This window comes from Rhinolophus hipposideros (genome assembly GCF_964194185.1).
Source record: "Rhinolophus hipposideros genome assembly, chromosome: 1".
NCBI lineage: Eukaryota > Metazoa > Chordata > Mammalia > Chiroptera > Rhinolophidae > Rhinolophus > Rhinolophus hipposideros.
The window spans coordinates 54923196-54940430 of NC_138047.1; the positions used below are offsets into that span (position 1 = coordinate 54923196).

Sequence of the window (17235 nt, forward strand, 5' to 3'; positions counted from 1 at the left end):
GGCCATGATTGCATTTTCACTGAGGAGTGTCCCAGTGGTCAAGACCCCGAAAGCTATTTTTCTAAGAATGTAGTGGTAGCTGAAAACAATTTAAAAACAGAAAAGAAAGTGTCTGTGTGTGTAGGGGAGAAGAAAATGACACAGAACCACAAACAAGGAGAAAACACACAATTACTATAGCTCTGTTTCCTAGAGGAAATCATATATTTGGTACTATAAATGCTTCATATTCAGTGCTATAGATTAAAACAGAATAGGATGTCATTCTAAAGAGTTATGATTTTTTAAAAAGGAAAGAAGATGGCACAAGGGCATGTATACAATATATGTATTAATAATTTATCTTTTACTTCATCAATACAAAATGCTCATTATATATAAATGACAAAAGGACATAGATATTGTAGGTGGTTTGTGTAAAGAACAAGAAATTGGAAAGATATTTCAATTCAGAGTTACACTGAAGTTTGCTATTTTCTGGATTCTAGGAGTGGGGAAAAATAACAATATTTGATATTCTGACATTGCCCTGACGTCTTAGCATCATAAGAAAGAGAACATCAATGGACGCTCCATTCCCCACTGCTGCCTCTCTTGTTTCTCCCTCTCTTCCTCTAATCGGAATGAGGGCCATCTCCTGCAGAATTTCTACCGACCAGGCCACTCTAAGATACCTCACTTTCGACACACAGAGAGAGGGAAGAAGCTGGCTGGAGGCCGGGAAGACAGGGCCTGATCTGTCAGCCAGGACACTGTGACTTGTGTTGACCTGAACAGAATTTCTTTGTGTTTCACCTGTAGGGAAGTGGACAGTAATTGGCCTTTCCACAGGGCAGAAGTCCTGAATCTAGAAGGGCACACACTTCCTATTTGAAATTGTGTGCAAATTGTATGTGTGTGGGTGGCAGATCCAGGGTTTTCACAGATTCTCAAAGGGGCACAATGTCCCCCAACAGAGCTGAAGACCGTGACATGGAACATGTCAGATAACCCTGGTCCTCACCACGTCCTTAGACCCTATGTGGTGTCCCTAAAGCACTTCCTTTTGAACCTCCCTAGAATGAAAGGCTGAGCCCAGACCTGGCACTAGTGAGGGCTTAGTGACTGAAACCATGACATAGGAAATGCTGCACTATCCAATTGCAGCTTTTCTACAACTTACCCCTTCTTTCTTCATCTACCAAAAAGAGGAGCGGGATCTGTGTTTTATTCTACTCTGCACCATTAAAGTCTAATAAGGACTGCAGGAGGTGGCCTGAGCACATGTGGGATGATTTAACTTTAGGTGGGAGTCGGGAAGGGGGGTCAGGGAAGTAATATTTAAGTTGCACTCTGAGGGAAGACTAGGTATTAAGGGGTGTTGGGGGAGGAGGAGGGATGGAAGGAAAAAATATTGCAGTCAAAGAGAACATCAGCATGGTGAGGACTGAGCCAGAAACTTAGATCTCTACCATTCTTCTCCTCTCCCTCTGTGCCTGTGGGCTGTTCTCTCAGCAAAGAAAACAAAACCTGAAACCTAAATACTTTCCTAGGTAGAATGTGTTGTGTGGATATTCTTGAGCAGAAGGGCCTTGCCCTTATCCAATTTAGACTTCCTCTCTCCCTCTTGAGAGGAAGTAGAGTCAATAACTTAAACATCATTTCTGAAAATTTACTGACTCCTAAGTTACTTTTAGTCACCTTAATTTAACCAAAAATGAATGTAGATCCTTTCTTGAGAGAGGCAATAGATATTAAATGGTGAGAGAATGGTGGTGGGGGGTGGGGGTGGAGGGGGCAGATTGACATAATTAATCTTCTCTCCAGAGTATCAGAAATCCGGATGCTCTGTAGACCCAACAGTATGTGACTGCTCCTCTCTGTAAATCTAGAAATCCTGCAAGAGGAAGAAGTGGGAAAGCAACAGAATTACTCACCATCTGAAGTGTAAGAACTCCGTGGAGAAAGACCAGCAGACTCACACACTGGGCCATACTGAGGTACTGAAATACAAGTGACACTTTTTTATTCATATAAATAAATGTATGTATGTAGGGGCAGGATATCTTGGTCATTCAGTCCTTCCTTTATTCATTTAACACCAACTGTGTGCCATGGAAGCAGCAGAGCACAGTTACTAGAGCAGGCTGGGTTTGACTCTTGCTAGCTGTGTGACCTGAGGCAAATTATTTAACTTTTTTTGTCTGCCTCATTTTCCTCATCTATAAAATAGGGATGATATTAAAAGCTATTTCAAGGGTGGTTATTACATTTGAATGAGGTAGTGTATATAAAACACTTAAACTAATGCACAGAACACAGGTAGCCCTCCGTGTGTTTAGCATTTCTTGTTGCTACCACAGTCTGAGCTGGGCACCAAATAGATATAGAGGTAAGTAAAACAAAGGCCTGGCTGTCGAAAAATTTAGTCTATTTTCAGAGATTAAATAAAAAGAGTAGATTTCTGCTTCCCCCGCTTTAATCCTTACTCACAGTGGTTACTCATAAAATATTGGCTGAACGATTCCATAAACTGAAAGGAACGCAAGGTGCGTTTGACATGAACAGTGCCTTGCACAGCTGTCTAGGTTAAAAGATGGAACTCTTAAAATCAAAACCAAAATGCCTAATGCAGAAATAACTAATAGTCATATGGGTCCTAGAAAATCCGGCGCTGGTTAGCTTGACACCACCCTGGCTGCTTCTTAACCTGCCTCACCCCAGCCCGTGGTGAAATGGTGAATACACTTAATTCGTCATCCGCAGAGGCCCTTGTGGTATTTTCCAGGGACCCAGACTCAGCAGTGTAGTGGGGGACCCTGCAGCCTCCACCAGGAGCCACTGGAGACCACTGAGGCCTGTGAGTCAGTGGGCCTGATTCCTGAGTGTGGTGTGTAAAGTGCTCGGTCATTCTGCCCAAGTGTCAGCTGTTGCTTCTACAATTCACCAGCTACAAACACAGCAGCCAAGAACACAGAGGGCAGCTTTCCAGCTGGGCTTGTCCTTCTGGGTGTTGGGGAGACCCTGCAGGTCACTCCTTTGGAAGCAGGAACCATCTGAAGAGCTCTGATGTGAAGATTTGTTGACTACTGAAGGGTACCAGAATATGCCACCCCAAGATAAGCCTCTTCAGCATCTGAATTAATTTGAGCTAAGGCCTTTGAGAACCAGCTGATGCAGGAAAAGTTCTGAAAACAGGGCCTAGGTTTTCTTTGTATAAGGGAAATTTCCATTCGTGAAAGGTGTCTCCCTCCCCCTGCCAGGAAAGAGGAGACTCTTAACAAGTCTTACTAATAGAGAAGGCATTACGTTGAATCTGCGTACTGAGTCTTACTAAATTAAGTCTTACTAAACAAACCATTCTTTCCCTGGTCACCGTCCCATAACTTGCCTTCTCCAGCCCAGAAACCCCAAACATCTTTTCCTTTGTTGTAGCTTAAAATGGTGTATGAGCCCAAGTTCTAACCATTCCTTTCGGTCACTCATCGCTGGGTATGCCCATGTGTACATGTGCGATGCACACATTAATAGACTTCCATTTGTTTTTCCCAGGTTAGTGTCTTTTGTCGGTCTAATTTACAGGACCCCAGAAGAAGAACCTATTAGAGGCAGGGGAAAAAGATATTTTTCCTCCCCTACACTATTTCCTGCCTACCTATCATCCCCAAATCATTTTTTGAGAGCTTTTTTGGTTTAATCCCTGTGTAAAGTGCTTTGCACACATTATTTCATTTAATCCTTATAGTAACTGCATCCGGTGGGCATTTTATGCCCATTTTATAAATGAGGAAGTCAAGGTTTAGAAAGATTAATAACTTACCCAAGGTCACACCGAAGTAGATGGTAGGGCTGGGGTTTGAATGTCCATTTGCCTCCAGTTGATTCTTTCTGAGTGATTCAGATCTCCAGCCCTGTTTCTTATTTGGCCCATTGGAGTTGGACAGGATAATGGACACGTGTGACTATCTTATCATTTACATGGTGCTTTTCTAGAAACAGCCTAGCGCTGTGGTTTGCAGGTAGATCCAGGCAAAACTGAACTATGATTTATTTGGACTTTTCTCAAGAGTTGGAAAATCACATTGCCAATGACCATTCTTCCCACTTGCATTTGTGCCTGTTGTATTCCTGGTGATTTTACTAGAAGCGCAAGGAGCTGACAAACACCATGTCTTCTAACAGAGTCATGCCTGAGGATCTACATATTGAAATATCTATTGTTTCATAATACATCACTCTCTCTTTAGTTCTTCTCTATAGAACTGTTGGAACATTGTTAGTTTTTTGAAGGTAAGTGTATAGGTTTATGGTTTTATCTCTGCATTTCATTACTGAAGACTCACATGAGCATTACAAAATATTTATACTTAAAAGGAAGTGTTGGGTCTGATAGGCCTGGAAAAAAGAGGGAGAACCAAGCTAAACAGAATCTGGGAGCTTAAAAAGACCAGAGTACTGTCTGGACTTCCTGCCTTGGGGTGGGTCTTTCCCCCAAGCATTTCCTGTTCCAGTGGCCTCCCTGCTGAGCCTGCTCTGGGGATTGAAGCAGAGGAAGAACCAGGGTGAGTGTCAGCCCCTTGACAGCCGCTAGTCCAGGGCAGGCACCCTGAGGAGAGAATCGAGTTCTTTTGCTACCAAAGAATAGCTGCCCAGAACCTTTAAAGATTTTCCCCTGAGAAATGAGAAAATGAGAGAGAGAGAGAGAGAGAGAGAGAGAGAGAGAGAGAGAGAGAAAGAGAGAGAGATGCTAAGGAAAAGGTGGCAGTTGAGAGAGGCGGGAAATACCAGGCAGGCCCAGGTAGTGGCAGAGAAGCCTGATCCCCTACACGGGGAGACAGGATGTGATGGCAGTGGGCACGCTTTGGCACCTAGGCTGGTTCCAGGTCATTTGCTGCCAACTCTTGAGGCCACTGGTAAATGTTGAGCTGGCTAAGATGAGTGCTCAGTTTATGTCCAAGTGCAGATCTTGGCTTCTACCTAATGAAGTGTCTTTGTTTGCCTTCACCGCTCTGGGTAATAATCGTTAATAATAAAAGTAACTTATGCTATATCTCACACCTGATATGCTGCAGACACTGTTCCAAACTCTTCAACTCCATTTGTTCGCTTCTCACCACAGCACCCTGAGGTAGGAACTATTTCTATTTTGTTTTACAGATGGGGAAACTGTGGCAGAGTGAGGTTGAATAATTTCCCCAAAATTCCGGCTATGAAATGAAGATCAGGATTCCAACTCAATGTATGCCGACTACTATGGAATCAATTGTGTCCCCCCAAAATTCATGTGTTGAAGCCCTACTGCACCCCAATGTGATAATATTTCCAGGTGGATGTTTGGGAGGTATTTAGGTTTAGATGAGGTGATGAGGGTGGGATCCTCATAATAAGATTAGTGCCCTTATAAAAAGATAACAGAGAGATTGTTCTGTCTGTCTGTCTGTCTGTCTGTCTGTCTGTCTCTCTCTCTCTCTCTCTCTCTCTCCCACTCTCCCTCCCCTCCCTCCTTCCCTGCCCTAGGAGAACACAGCAAGAAGGTAGCTGTCTACAAGCCAGGAAGAGAGCTCACACCAAAACCCAGCCATGCTGGCACCTTGATCTCAGACTTCCCAGCATTCAGAATGGTCAAAAATAAATGTCTATTGTTTAAATCACCTCGTCTATGTTATTTTGTTATATGAGCCCAAGTTGACTAAGACACAGCCTGCTGAACTGCTCCCAAGAGTTACCTTTTAGGCCCCTTGGTTCTGTATGAGGTATAGTTCTAGGTGTTGGGGCACCTCTGCACCTGGGCTCTGGCCTCCTGTCATGTACACTGATACTGTCTCCTTTCATTTCCTACGAGGTCTAGGCTCTTTCCTCCTCTGCCATACTTCTGACCGGCACCCCCACACTGGGCATTCCCTACCCACACTCAGTCTCCTGTAGTGATGAAGGAGGACAGTTGGATGGACCTTATGTGGACGGATTAAACTGATATTCTGTAGTATTATCTGAGGAATATGTACCTCTGAAGATTTTCTCTGTTCCTCCCTATGATAGTGTCTGATAGTCCATCTTCAAAGTCATTCTTTTGATTTACGTTACTACCTCTCCTAATATTCAATAAACATGTATTTGAGCACGGTGCAAGATGGCAGGGACACAAAGAAGGAAGATAATTACCTTTACAGTGAAGGCTTTTCAGACCTGAAAAGTTACACTTGCCACTTCTGAAGGAAAAGTAACCTGGCCAGCACGGCCATGTCATAGGGACCTGCTCCATGTCAGTGGAGAGAGGGTCGGAGAGGATATAGTGCCCGGAGTCCCAAATAACCTGCAGATGTCTACAGAACCACCTCAAGAAAGTTACACCAAGTGGGGAGCTATGTTATTATCGAAAAATGTTAAATAGTAATAATAAAACAATAACAATGAAATGAATCCCTTACTAAGTCCTCATTACAGGCAACGCAGTACACTCTCTCATTTGATCTGTAAAGTGTTACAAAACAGGTTTTAATAACCAGTAAATTTTAAATAAGTGATCAGTAAATGTTTAAATTACCTGCACTGTTAAATATTTTTAAAAGCTTGGTTGGAATGACTTTAGAAAAACTACAGCAAACGATCTGAGTAAAATATCCCTTTGTCCACTAGATACTAATTTTTTAAACAGGTCTTGTAGGTATGGGGTTGTTTTTGTTCTTACTTCAGCTCTTCTACTAAACAACACATTCCTTTAGAGGTCCAGCAAAGAAAAAATATGTATTCTGACTATAGTCTTACTTCAAGTTTGAAACACAAAGAAACGTAAGGAAAAATTCTTCGCAGCCACAGTGAAACTGCTAAGGGAGATTAGAAGGGAGAAAGGATGGGAAATTTTGTGGGCTCATCAACAGGATTGCTTACCTCACAGACTTTTACAATCATGGGCTCTGTGTTTTTCATTTATTTGTTTTTTACCTTTAATATCATCAATAAAAAATTTTTGAGCATTCATCCCTTATATATATTATTTATTTATCATTTATCAATGTTCAGCATGTTCTACTACATACATATTATGTACATTATAGAAGTCACTAAAAATAAGTTTACAAGTATGACATTTTAAAATATAAATATTCTAAAATCTTTTTCTACCCCAGTGAGTTTTGTTGCCCACCCCCAGGGGACAAACAAATCACTCTACTCTAGTGACCATCTCATGTTGCCACATCCACCAGAAAGAGGTCCAGCTCAGTCTGATGCCTAAAGATTCAGTAAGCATCGAATAAATTAATAAATCAGAAGGTAGGTATTTCCCGTCGGACCCCTCAAGACTTACCTGCTGCCACTGGAGTGTTCTAAGACAAGCAGGTGATTCCATCAGAAAGCAACAGGGCATTCTCTTAAACCCATGAATTGCCTCTGGTGAAGAATTCTGTGGCTTTGGGTGTTCTTCAGACAGGAGGTCTTGCAAAGCATGATGTCAGACAGGGAGCAGCAGTCTGTTTTCAGGGTTTGTTTTTGAGAGAATTGCTTACCCCTGGCTTTGTCTCCGACCACACTACCCTTCTTCACACATAATTATACAGAGGCTGGAGCACTTCAGGAGGCAGGGGAGGCAGAGCCTATGGTCACATATCTGTGAATTCCTAACCACCAGAGAACTCCTCAGACAAACAGAGGTAAATCCTATAAACAAGCAATGTTTGAAATGTTGTGGGCATCAGTTTCATTTTTTTTCAATCCCCTGATTAAAAACTTACAGCTGTTGTCAGAGAAAAATATAAGGCAGATGTCAAATTCTAATTAAATAAACATAAGCTATATCATGTCACATCTTCTTTTGTGTTGGCCTTTGTCCCAAACATTATTTTATTAATCAGAGATTTAAAATATGTACGATGTTAATTGTAAAAGTTTTTACACGTCAGGAAGTAAACAACACTTGCTTCTCATTTCCTCTGTTGCTTCCAACAAATGCCAGGAAAACACAAACCTTCAATGTTATGCTTGGTGGGCACATAGAAATGTGCCAGAAGGTGTACACATCCTGCAAGGGAAGTTTATCCAATAGAGCTTTCTAGAAAGCATCTGGGGACCTTTTAAAAATACCCCGGACTTTGGTTTCCAAGAAACAGCTGCATGTTCTCTCCTATACAGACTCCATGCCCTTTGACTTCTAGGTGTTCCTGTGCACCCAGTTGTGAGGAGAGACTTTTGGGAAACTTCCCCAATGTAGCTAAAGTCTCCTGTGAGTGACATGTAGTGACTTTTCCACCACAGAGAAACAGAAGGGACTAATAGACTGTGATCCCTCTTTCTAATTAAGAGGTGCAAAGATTACTGTTCTCTTCCCTGAAAAAATAGATCTCGTATTTGTAGAGAGATGGAGAATGAGCAAAATCTGCAGTCTTTCTTGTGCCTTTTTCCTTGGTACATATGTATAGACAGATTAGGGAGAAACTTGTCACTTTACCTCCAAAATAAGGCAAAAGAAATGCTTAAGTGCCTTTCCCCACAGCTTCACCAATTTTTGTCCTAATTAAAAGGGTCAGAACACCTTCTCTTCTTGCTGGAAACATCCTAGTAATCTCTCCAAGCACTTGGATGTAGGCTGGGAACAGAATCCTTCTGTCACCCACAACCTCCCCAAGTTTGGCAGAGATGCAGGCTGCGTACCCCTGCCCAATGTTATTTTTCCTTTCTTCCTTTGTTATAGAACCTCTGCGTCTTAGTGAGTTATATGATTCCCCCCACCCCAAAAAGACCATCTCCTAGATTACTTTGTTTATTTTCCTGATCCCTCTTTCAAATGCTATTAATGTTGGAAAATGACATTCTACTTAGGAATAATACAGTGATACATAATTTTTCAATAAAGCTTTGTCATTTTATTCAGGATATTGAAAAGAGTACTCTGATATGAGGAGCAGAGAGGTAATATCTTTGATCTTCAGCTGTGGTATTAAACAGTGCCTGGAGGAAGAAGCTGCATTTGTCTCCGAACTTCTTGCGGAACTTCATGAATCATGAATCTCCTCGTCTCTTGGTGGTAAGAGGGGCTGGTGGGCTAGGAGTCAAACGAGGAGCAGAGTCTGTTATTGGTGGAAATGGTGTCATGGGGACCATGGTAGTTCTTCTGTCCGCTGGTGGTTTTCTCTCATAAAACTAGAATCAAGACAAAAATGCATTTATAACTACTCAACACATAAATATCACATAGCTATTACTTGTATAAATATTTTTAAATTTATATAGGAGGTAAGGAGGGAAGAATTTTCAACTAATGCCATATTTTAAAAAAATTTTTCGTTAGCTTATTTAAACTTCCTCTACTTGTTTGTATGTGTATGACAGTTAATCGATGACATTTCAAAGGTTTTTATTTGATCTTTAAAAAAAGAAAATCAAGTATTCTTCTTTCAACCTTGTTCCAGCCAATCCTCCTGAGGAGAATAACGAGAAGAATTGGACCCTCCAAAATTTAAAGCGGCTGTTTGAAGGTAATCGAATTCTGAGAAAGTGAGACTTTATGGACTGAAGATTGCAGTGAGGCAAGACTCCCAGGGAGGCATTTGACTATTTTCTCAAAGCAACTGGCAATTCCAAAAGTAGTGGCTGACAGACTGAGAAGCTGAGCAGAGCTTTAGATTCACAGGGCTGGGGGATAAAAATTCAAGTTTAGGATCTGCAAAAGAGGAAGGGACCTGGTCAATTACCAGTCTTATGCACGGAACCCCAGGGACCACCCCCTGAGAGTAAGAATGAACCAGGGGTACTTGTGCTAATTATCCCCCTCTCTGATTGGAATAAGGTGGTCTGTGAATGTTGTGCTCATAGGCTACATGCTCAAGAGAGACAAAAGTTAATTCTCTCTGGAGGAACACAACTTCATCCAGAATCTCAAGTTCTCTTTACAGTTTTCAAAAACAATGTTCACCGCTCAGTCAAAAATAACTAGACTAAAAAAAGATTCCAGAAGGGGTCGGAGTGGGGGGAACAAGACTCAACTGAAAATAAAAAGGAAAAAGTAGATAATAGAAGCCAATCATCAGGAGATCCAAAACGTGGAGTTGCTAGACACTGACATTAAACTATGCTTTAAATACTCTAGAAGTTAATATATAAGATGGTGATTTCTGGCATCAAATGGACATTTTTGTACTGGAAAAATAGAACTGAAGTTAAAAATTCAATAAATTGGTTTAACATCAGATTAAATACAACTGAAGACAGAATTAGTGAACGAAGATATATCAGGAGAAAAATATCCAGATAGAACAAAACAAAAGGATGGAAAATACAGTAAAGAACATATGGAACATATGAGAATCAATGTAAAGGTTGACTGTGGTTTTGGAATTTAAGAAGGGTACAAAGAGAATTGTGCAGAAATAATCTTTGATCAGATAATGGCTAATAATTTTCCAAAAAAGATTCAAGAAGCACCATGAATCCCAAGCAAGATAAGTATAAGCAACTACACATTACAGTAAGACTTTTGAAATTAGAAATTTAAAAACAACAACAGTTTTGAGATGTTTTCAAAATCAAAAATTGTGTATTTAAAATAATTATTTTCTTTAAAAATTTTCTGCTCAGATATTTTGAGTAGGGAACATGTAGTGAAAATTTAAGAGGACTGTTGGTTTAATAACTGAATTCAAGAAATTGTAATGCTTTTCAGATTCACAAGCTTTAGTTCTTCCATTAATAAAATATTTTATTAGTATGTGGAACATTCTTAATTCAAATCAAATAAATAATGATTTAATCAAAATAATCAAATAAATAATGATTTAAAGTTTTAGTTTTAGAAGATATCAAAGACAAAAGTAGCCAGTATGATGACAAAAAACTCTCAAACATGATTTTATATTTCCTGTTTTTCCGTTTATTTTCCTGAAACTTCAACTCCTCTTTGAAGTCTTGATAATAATAGAAAATCAAAAATGAAAACTTACACAGGCGTTCAAGAGTTTAATTAACCTTTGAAATTGCTGCAAAGGAAAAAAAACAGTTACATGACATTTAATTGTTAGGAAACTCTTTCAGTTCAAATATATTTTTTAATGTTCTAAAGAAAATAAGACACTTCAAAGACAAAATTGTAGTAATTGCTTTAAGATCTGTGATTAGGTAAGAAGCTTGTTGTAATGTAAGTTGAACAATCATATAGAAGACAAGGGAGTTAGGAGTTAGTTGAAATGAGTAACAGTACAAAATTTTTCCAGGTATTAACTCTAGTGAAAAAACAACCAGAGGCCCAAAAAACACATGATTTACTTCTGCCTTTCTACTGAGACTACAAAAGGAAAGAGAAGTCAAAAGCCAAAGTGGGAAACAGCTGTTTGCTTTGGCAGTTCTTTTTATGCAGAAACCTGAACTTTTGAAGAAACTCCATCCAGCTTTAGGAAGATGCAAAGCAGCAAGCAATAAACCAAGAGGCCACAGGAGTCTGGTTGGTGGCGGGGTTAAAAAATTAAATTACAAATAGAAATAAACCAAGAGGCCACAATCTATAGATCAAAATCTCTGCTACCAATTATTAAATGTAAAATAAGTATAAATAAGTATAAATCTCTGTGCTTGCTTGGCAAAAAAAAAAAGTGGAAATTTGTCACTTTAGATAAAGTCCTCTAAATGGAATTAATACATGTAACTTTTTATGAGGAATTTTGAATCTTGTAATGGATGTATTTAACAAGTTTACAATGTGATGCAGTAATAGTCTACATGGGATCATTCTTTCATGGACTCTCTAAAATTAAAGACGTAATATTAAGTTGCAAAAACAAAATATTCTGGTGAGATCTGGGTTCTAGTTAATGGACTTCTATTTAAGTCAGATCATCCTGAACTTGTAAAAGAAATTTCATGACTTATATCTATTGTCCCCTCATTTACAAAAGAGAAGTGTCTAAAGTAGCTATGGAGAAAGGGATTGTTCACCCAGACAAGAGGTGACTCAGGCCTGATGTTAACAAATTTCGCAGGCCAGAGAGGATCAATTTCTCTGAAGATGTTTTCCTCGGCGGGCAGGGACTGTCTACAGAATTCCCAGCTATGCCAGTCTAGATACTTCCTATGCTTCCTACCTTAGGCTTTTCGTTTTTACCTTGGAGAAAATCTTATTGTACTTTATGTTCCTGAAAATATTGCTTCTTGGAAATGTCAAATATTTTCTCCCTAATTCAGATCTTTCTAGGAGACAGTGAACATTCCTCATTTAGGTCTTTTTTTCTTTTCTTTTTTTTTTCTTAAAGAGCGATTACCTTCCAGTTGGAGACACAATGATATCTAAGTCCAGAATGACGTACTCGTACCTGTAAAATCGAGACAGGAAATTGATGGTCAGGATAACAATAGAAATAAATTAGGAAATTCAGACTCAGTTTCTTGAAGGTTGGAACTCTGTTTTCTCATCTGCAATCCTGGCATCAAGCATGATTGCCTATCTCTTGTAGATATTCAAGAAAAATTGGTTTATAGAATGAGTGAATAAATCTTGCATATGTTAACATTAGTCACTGACCCTTTTTAATACCAGGAATATGATCTCAGGTAATTCTCTCAGCCTATCACTGTCTTCTTTGTTCACAATAACAACTTGAGGTTTAATCTCATTTAACCTACTCCCACTGAGCTACTGATTGTCTTAAAGTTTACCAAGGGCTTCTCCAAAGCAATCGCCACAATCACCACTCCCCACTGAGTGCTACTTCCTCACTCAGTGACTCTCAACCTTAGCTGCCCAGTGGAATAATCACCTGGGGAGCTTACAAAAATCCTGATGCCTAGGTCCTAGCCCAGGCCAACTAAGTCAGACTTTGAGGAATGGGATGCAGACAGCAGGACTCTTTAAAGTTTCCGAAGCAATTCCAAAGTGCAGCCAAGAATGAAAACCACTGCTCTGCTCCGAGGCCAGGGAAATTTCCCCATTGAAACTTAAAATGGGGATTGTGGCTTTGATTTTTTATATATTTATTTGTTTGTTTATTTATTTGTTAATTAATTATGTATTTATTTGAGGATTGAGTATAACTAAAAGGTCGGACTGCATGAACCAAAGCTGATTTGCAGAAAAAGATATTAAGAGGTTACTTACTGGTATGCAGTGAGCTGTGACCAAAAGGAAAGTAATCAGAAACACCACTTTCATCTTTTGACTCTGTCTACAAGTAAAACAAGAGTATTATTTCTTAATTTAGAAATATGGAATCCTTTCCTACTTATGTACTAGCTTAGGCTTATGTGACACTGGCTTAGGCATGTTATTAAGAGCTTGGCTGAAGGTCATGCTATTGGGAACCAAAGGATGTATACAAATTAAAAATGAGTATAGATTATGACTCAAATGCCGTAAAATGTGTGCCCCTAACTCAGGATGTAATCTCTCTCTCTCTCTCTCTCTCACCCACACACACACACATTCAAATAGAGTATAAAACATTTCATGCTTATTAGAAATATTTTCCCAGGGAGTTAAAAAGAACATTGGTCTTTTCTATTAACTACTTATAAAAATACACCTTTAGAAGTATTTACTATTTAGTTTGATACTTATACTGACCTTGATAAGTAGATATGATTAGTATTATATCGACTTAAAAGTGGGTATTTTTCCTGTATATACTCCTATATTATGTAGGTTATTTATTTGATGTTTTAGTAAATATCATAGGTACAAAAGTTTTTTGTTTTCTACTGTATCATGGCGACTTTTATTTTATCTCAACCATTTACATTTTTCATGAAAACAAGAAAAATTCTAAAGTGTTAATAATACACCTTTTAAATGATATACAAAATGCCTTTTTTATTCTTTCGAAGGAAAAGAGATGAGGCATTCTAAAGATAAATATAATTGTTACATTTCTCCATCAGCAGGATACTGTAATTTTCATGGAGTATATTAATTGATTCATTTTTGCAAGAAGTGTCAATCATGGTAAATGTTTATTATAAAAATTGATTCTGCGCATTTGAAATACTTTTTTACAAAGAGGACTATAAATGTAATTTTAGAACAAATTAAGACAGAAAATGACACATACCCAATAGTCTTAGATTTGAAAAATGCTGTAAGAGAACATATTCTGAACCAAACTGCCATGTTTGATTTAAAATAATCCCTCTCCAAGATTAAAGAATATTTGAAATGAGAAGAGAGACTTCAAGAGGATGATGTAAGGATCAAGTTTATGTAAATATTATTGCCTCCCAAGAAGGCTTCCATCCTTAGTGGTTCTCTCTTATAACTGCTGATGTTTCCCTTATTTTTCCTTACATCTTACTAAAAACATGGAGAAGGGAAGAGGAATGTACATCTGCAAAATAACTTTAAAAATTCCATTTATGTAGAATTTTTGTCACTGTTCTTTTTCTATAATTTGTTTTCAGTCATTAACTATTTTAAAGCCCTAATGTAACCCAGAAAAAACATCAGAGTAACATAATTAAAATAAATACACAAGTGAGTATACAAAACAATAAAGGATCAAATAAAGACATTCCTATGATTATAAAAGTGAATTAGATGTTATTGTCAGTAAATAAATTCTTTAATTTGAAGCATTTTCAGTTGCCCATGTCTTTTACAAGATAATGTGATTTATATTAGAAGGATATTACCTTGTCTGCCAGAAAGAGTGAAATGTCCAATATCATTAAGATTCCTCTGAAGTCTCGCTTCCAAATGATCTGGATAATCAAAAGATATTTATGTAAGTAGATACTAATGACGTGTAATATCAGCACATAAAAAAAATGAGTTCTGATGACCCTTATTTACAGAGGGATGAGAGAGGGATTTCCCGTCAACACCTCATTCTTTGTGGGGCTAAGATCCTCGTTTATGATTATAATACATTCTGTGGTTATTCATGAAACATGAATAATTCTTTCAGGAGACTCTAGGGTTTGCTAATGAACAATGAGGACTAGTACTTGCAACAACTAGAAAAGTACCATAATATATTAGTAGTTTGTCTAGGAGGTACACCTTGAGGATTTTAACTTAAAAGACTTAAAATAAATCCATTGACATGCGTGAATCATGCATTTACAGAGTAAGCCTTGTCCCCCGGCTCATTTGGTGGGAAAACAGGCTTTTGACCTGAATCAAGGGAGATGCCTGGAGCTGAGAGTCAGCATCCGCCTCCCACCCTGCGCTGAGTCCATTCCAAATTCAGTCGCTGCCTTTGCTGCCTCTGCCTGGTGTAGGTCAGTTCCCACAAAGAAACTCTCCAGGGCTCTCCTTATCTCACATCCATGTCCCAGCTAACTCAGTGCCAAAGAAGGACATTTTTCCCACCTTCAACAGAAATCCATCATCTCCTGCTCCAGCATGTTTGACAGGATATATCTATTTTCTTTTAGAAAAGACTTGTATTCTCCCCATCTGTAGGTTTCACTTCTATGGTCCAGATAGACCAACCTAGTCTTCGCAGCCTTTTCCCAAAGTCTGACTTATTAAGTCTTACACAGCATCACTTTGGGACACCAACATCTCAGCCAAGGCAGCATTTTGCCAAGCGCAATTCCTTTCCATCTTTCCTTCAAGCTAAAGTGTACCTGTATGTACTTCCTCGTGTGGTTCTGGTCTCATGGTGCCCTCTGAGCCAATCCCCCTCCTCCCCAATATTTCAGTAAGGAAAACATCCACATACTCATCATACACACACAAAAGAAAATAAGACCCACTCACGATCCTAAAACTTAGAGAAGACCCCTAATAACTTTTTGATGCATTTCCTTCTAGTCTTCTCTTTAGCATATTATTTATGTAGCTGAAATCTTAGTAAAGTCTTGCCCTTTTTTAAAAATAATATGGTAACTATATAACTACAAACTCTTTGTAAATGCTAATTTTATTTTATTTTATTTTTTAATTAATTAATTTATTTATTAGTTTCAGGTGTACAAAACAAGGTAATACTTAGACGTTCATCATTTATATCCCTCATACTGTGAACCCCCCTCCCCCCATCCACTATCCCTCCGACCTCACACTGAACCATCACATTATATATATAAAATTATAGTTGGCATTCATTAATGTTTAGCTTCTGATGTACAATGCCATGATCAGGTATCCACAGTATCCCTGAGGTGGTCTCCCAAATAGGACGCATGTCCATCGGATACCCAACAAAATCTTGTAAATGCTAATTTTAATAGATGCTTAATAGTGTACTGGCTGAAAGATGAGAGTGAGAAAAAAGAAAAAAGAGTGCAATGAAATATGGCAGACTAAAGAACCAGGAACAACTCTCTTGCCTGCTACCCAGTTCCACAGTTTTCCCACCTGGCCAGATTCTTACCTATAAAGAAATATGTAGTTCTTAGACTAGAAGGAGGGAGGTGCTGCTGCTCACAAGTAACAAATAGAAACTATTTTTATATTGGGCCATCCCCAGAGTATTAAATATGTAATAGATGCAAATTTAATTGTACTGATATGCTGAAATACATTATTAAAATAACTATATAATCAAAATCAAACTTTCACTACGATATGAAGAGGAAGAATAGAACAGTAGAAAGAGCACTGGATTTAGAGTCAGAGGATTGGGTTTTAGTCTTGGCTTCCATAGGTAATAGTTGTATAATCTATAGCAAGTAATTAAAATTTTTCTGAGCCTCAGTTTCTCCATCAATAAAAGGGGGTTTCTATCACATGTTCTATTATAGTTATCTCTCAAGGTTGTGTGAAGGTCAACTAAAATATATATACAAGTACTTCAAAATTGTAAAATACTATACAACAGTAGAAAATATAATAATGTAATGTCTGGTCCAAATTATGAGCTAAAGAAATAATTTACTGCAGTAAATGCTATAATATGGGAGTTTAAAAGAGATAAATGGGAATTGAAGGACAAATTATTTATTTGTATTGCACAGACCTAGAGGGCCTCAGAGGACTGCCTAGGAATCTAAGAAGGCAATGACTTCCCCATGTCTTTCCTGTAAGTCAAGGATAAGCCATAGAGGTGAGAAAACAGAAGGTAGAGACCACTGGGGCAGGCAGGACAACTGTCCTGGCCTTGACTTCCTTCCTTCCTTCTTTCCTTCCTTCCTTCCTTCCTTCCTTTCTATCCTCCTTCCTTTAAAAACATTTATTGAGATCCTGAGAATATAAAAAGATGGATAAGATATATTCCCTTCCCATTGTGGAAACCACAGTCTAACAGGAAAGACAGATTTGTGAATAATTAAAAGACAGCGTGCTAAGTACAACGATATAGATGTATATAGGGTGTTATGTGCACAGAAGAGAAGACC

The 17235-nt window shown here is 38.5% G+C and overlaps 1 pseudogene across 1 annotated transcript in view; it reads right to left on the reverse strand.

The window, feature by feature from the left end:
• Window positions 1-8973: 8973 nt before the first annotated feature.
• The window catches only part of LOC308499313 (patched domain-containing protein 3-like), a 32690-nt pseudogene continuing 24428 nt past the window's right edge, over window positions 8974-17235 (reverse strand). The window contains exon 4 of the transcript in view: window positions 8974-9114. The product of the transcript in view is annotated as a patched domain-containing protein 3-like (transcript). The remainder of the gene's footprint in view (window positions 9115-17235) is intronic.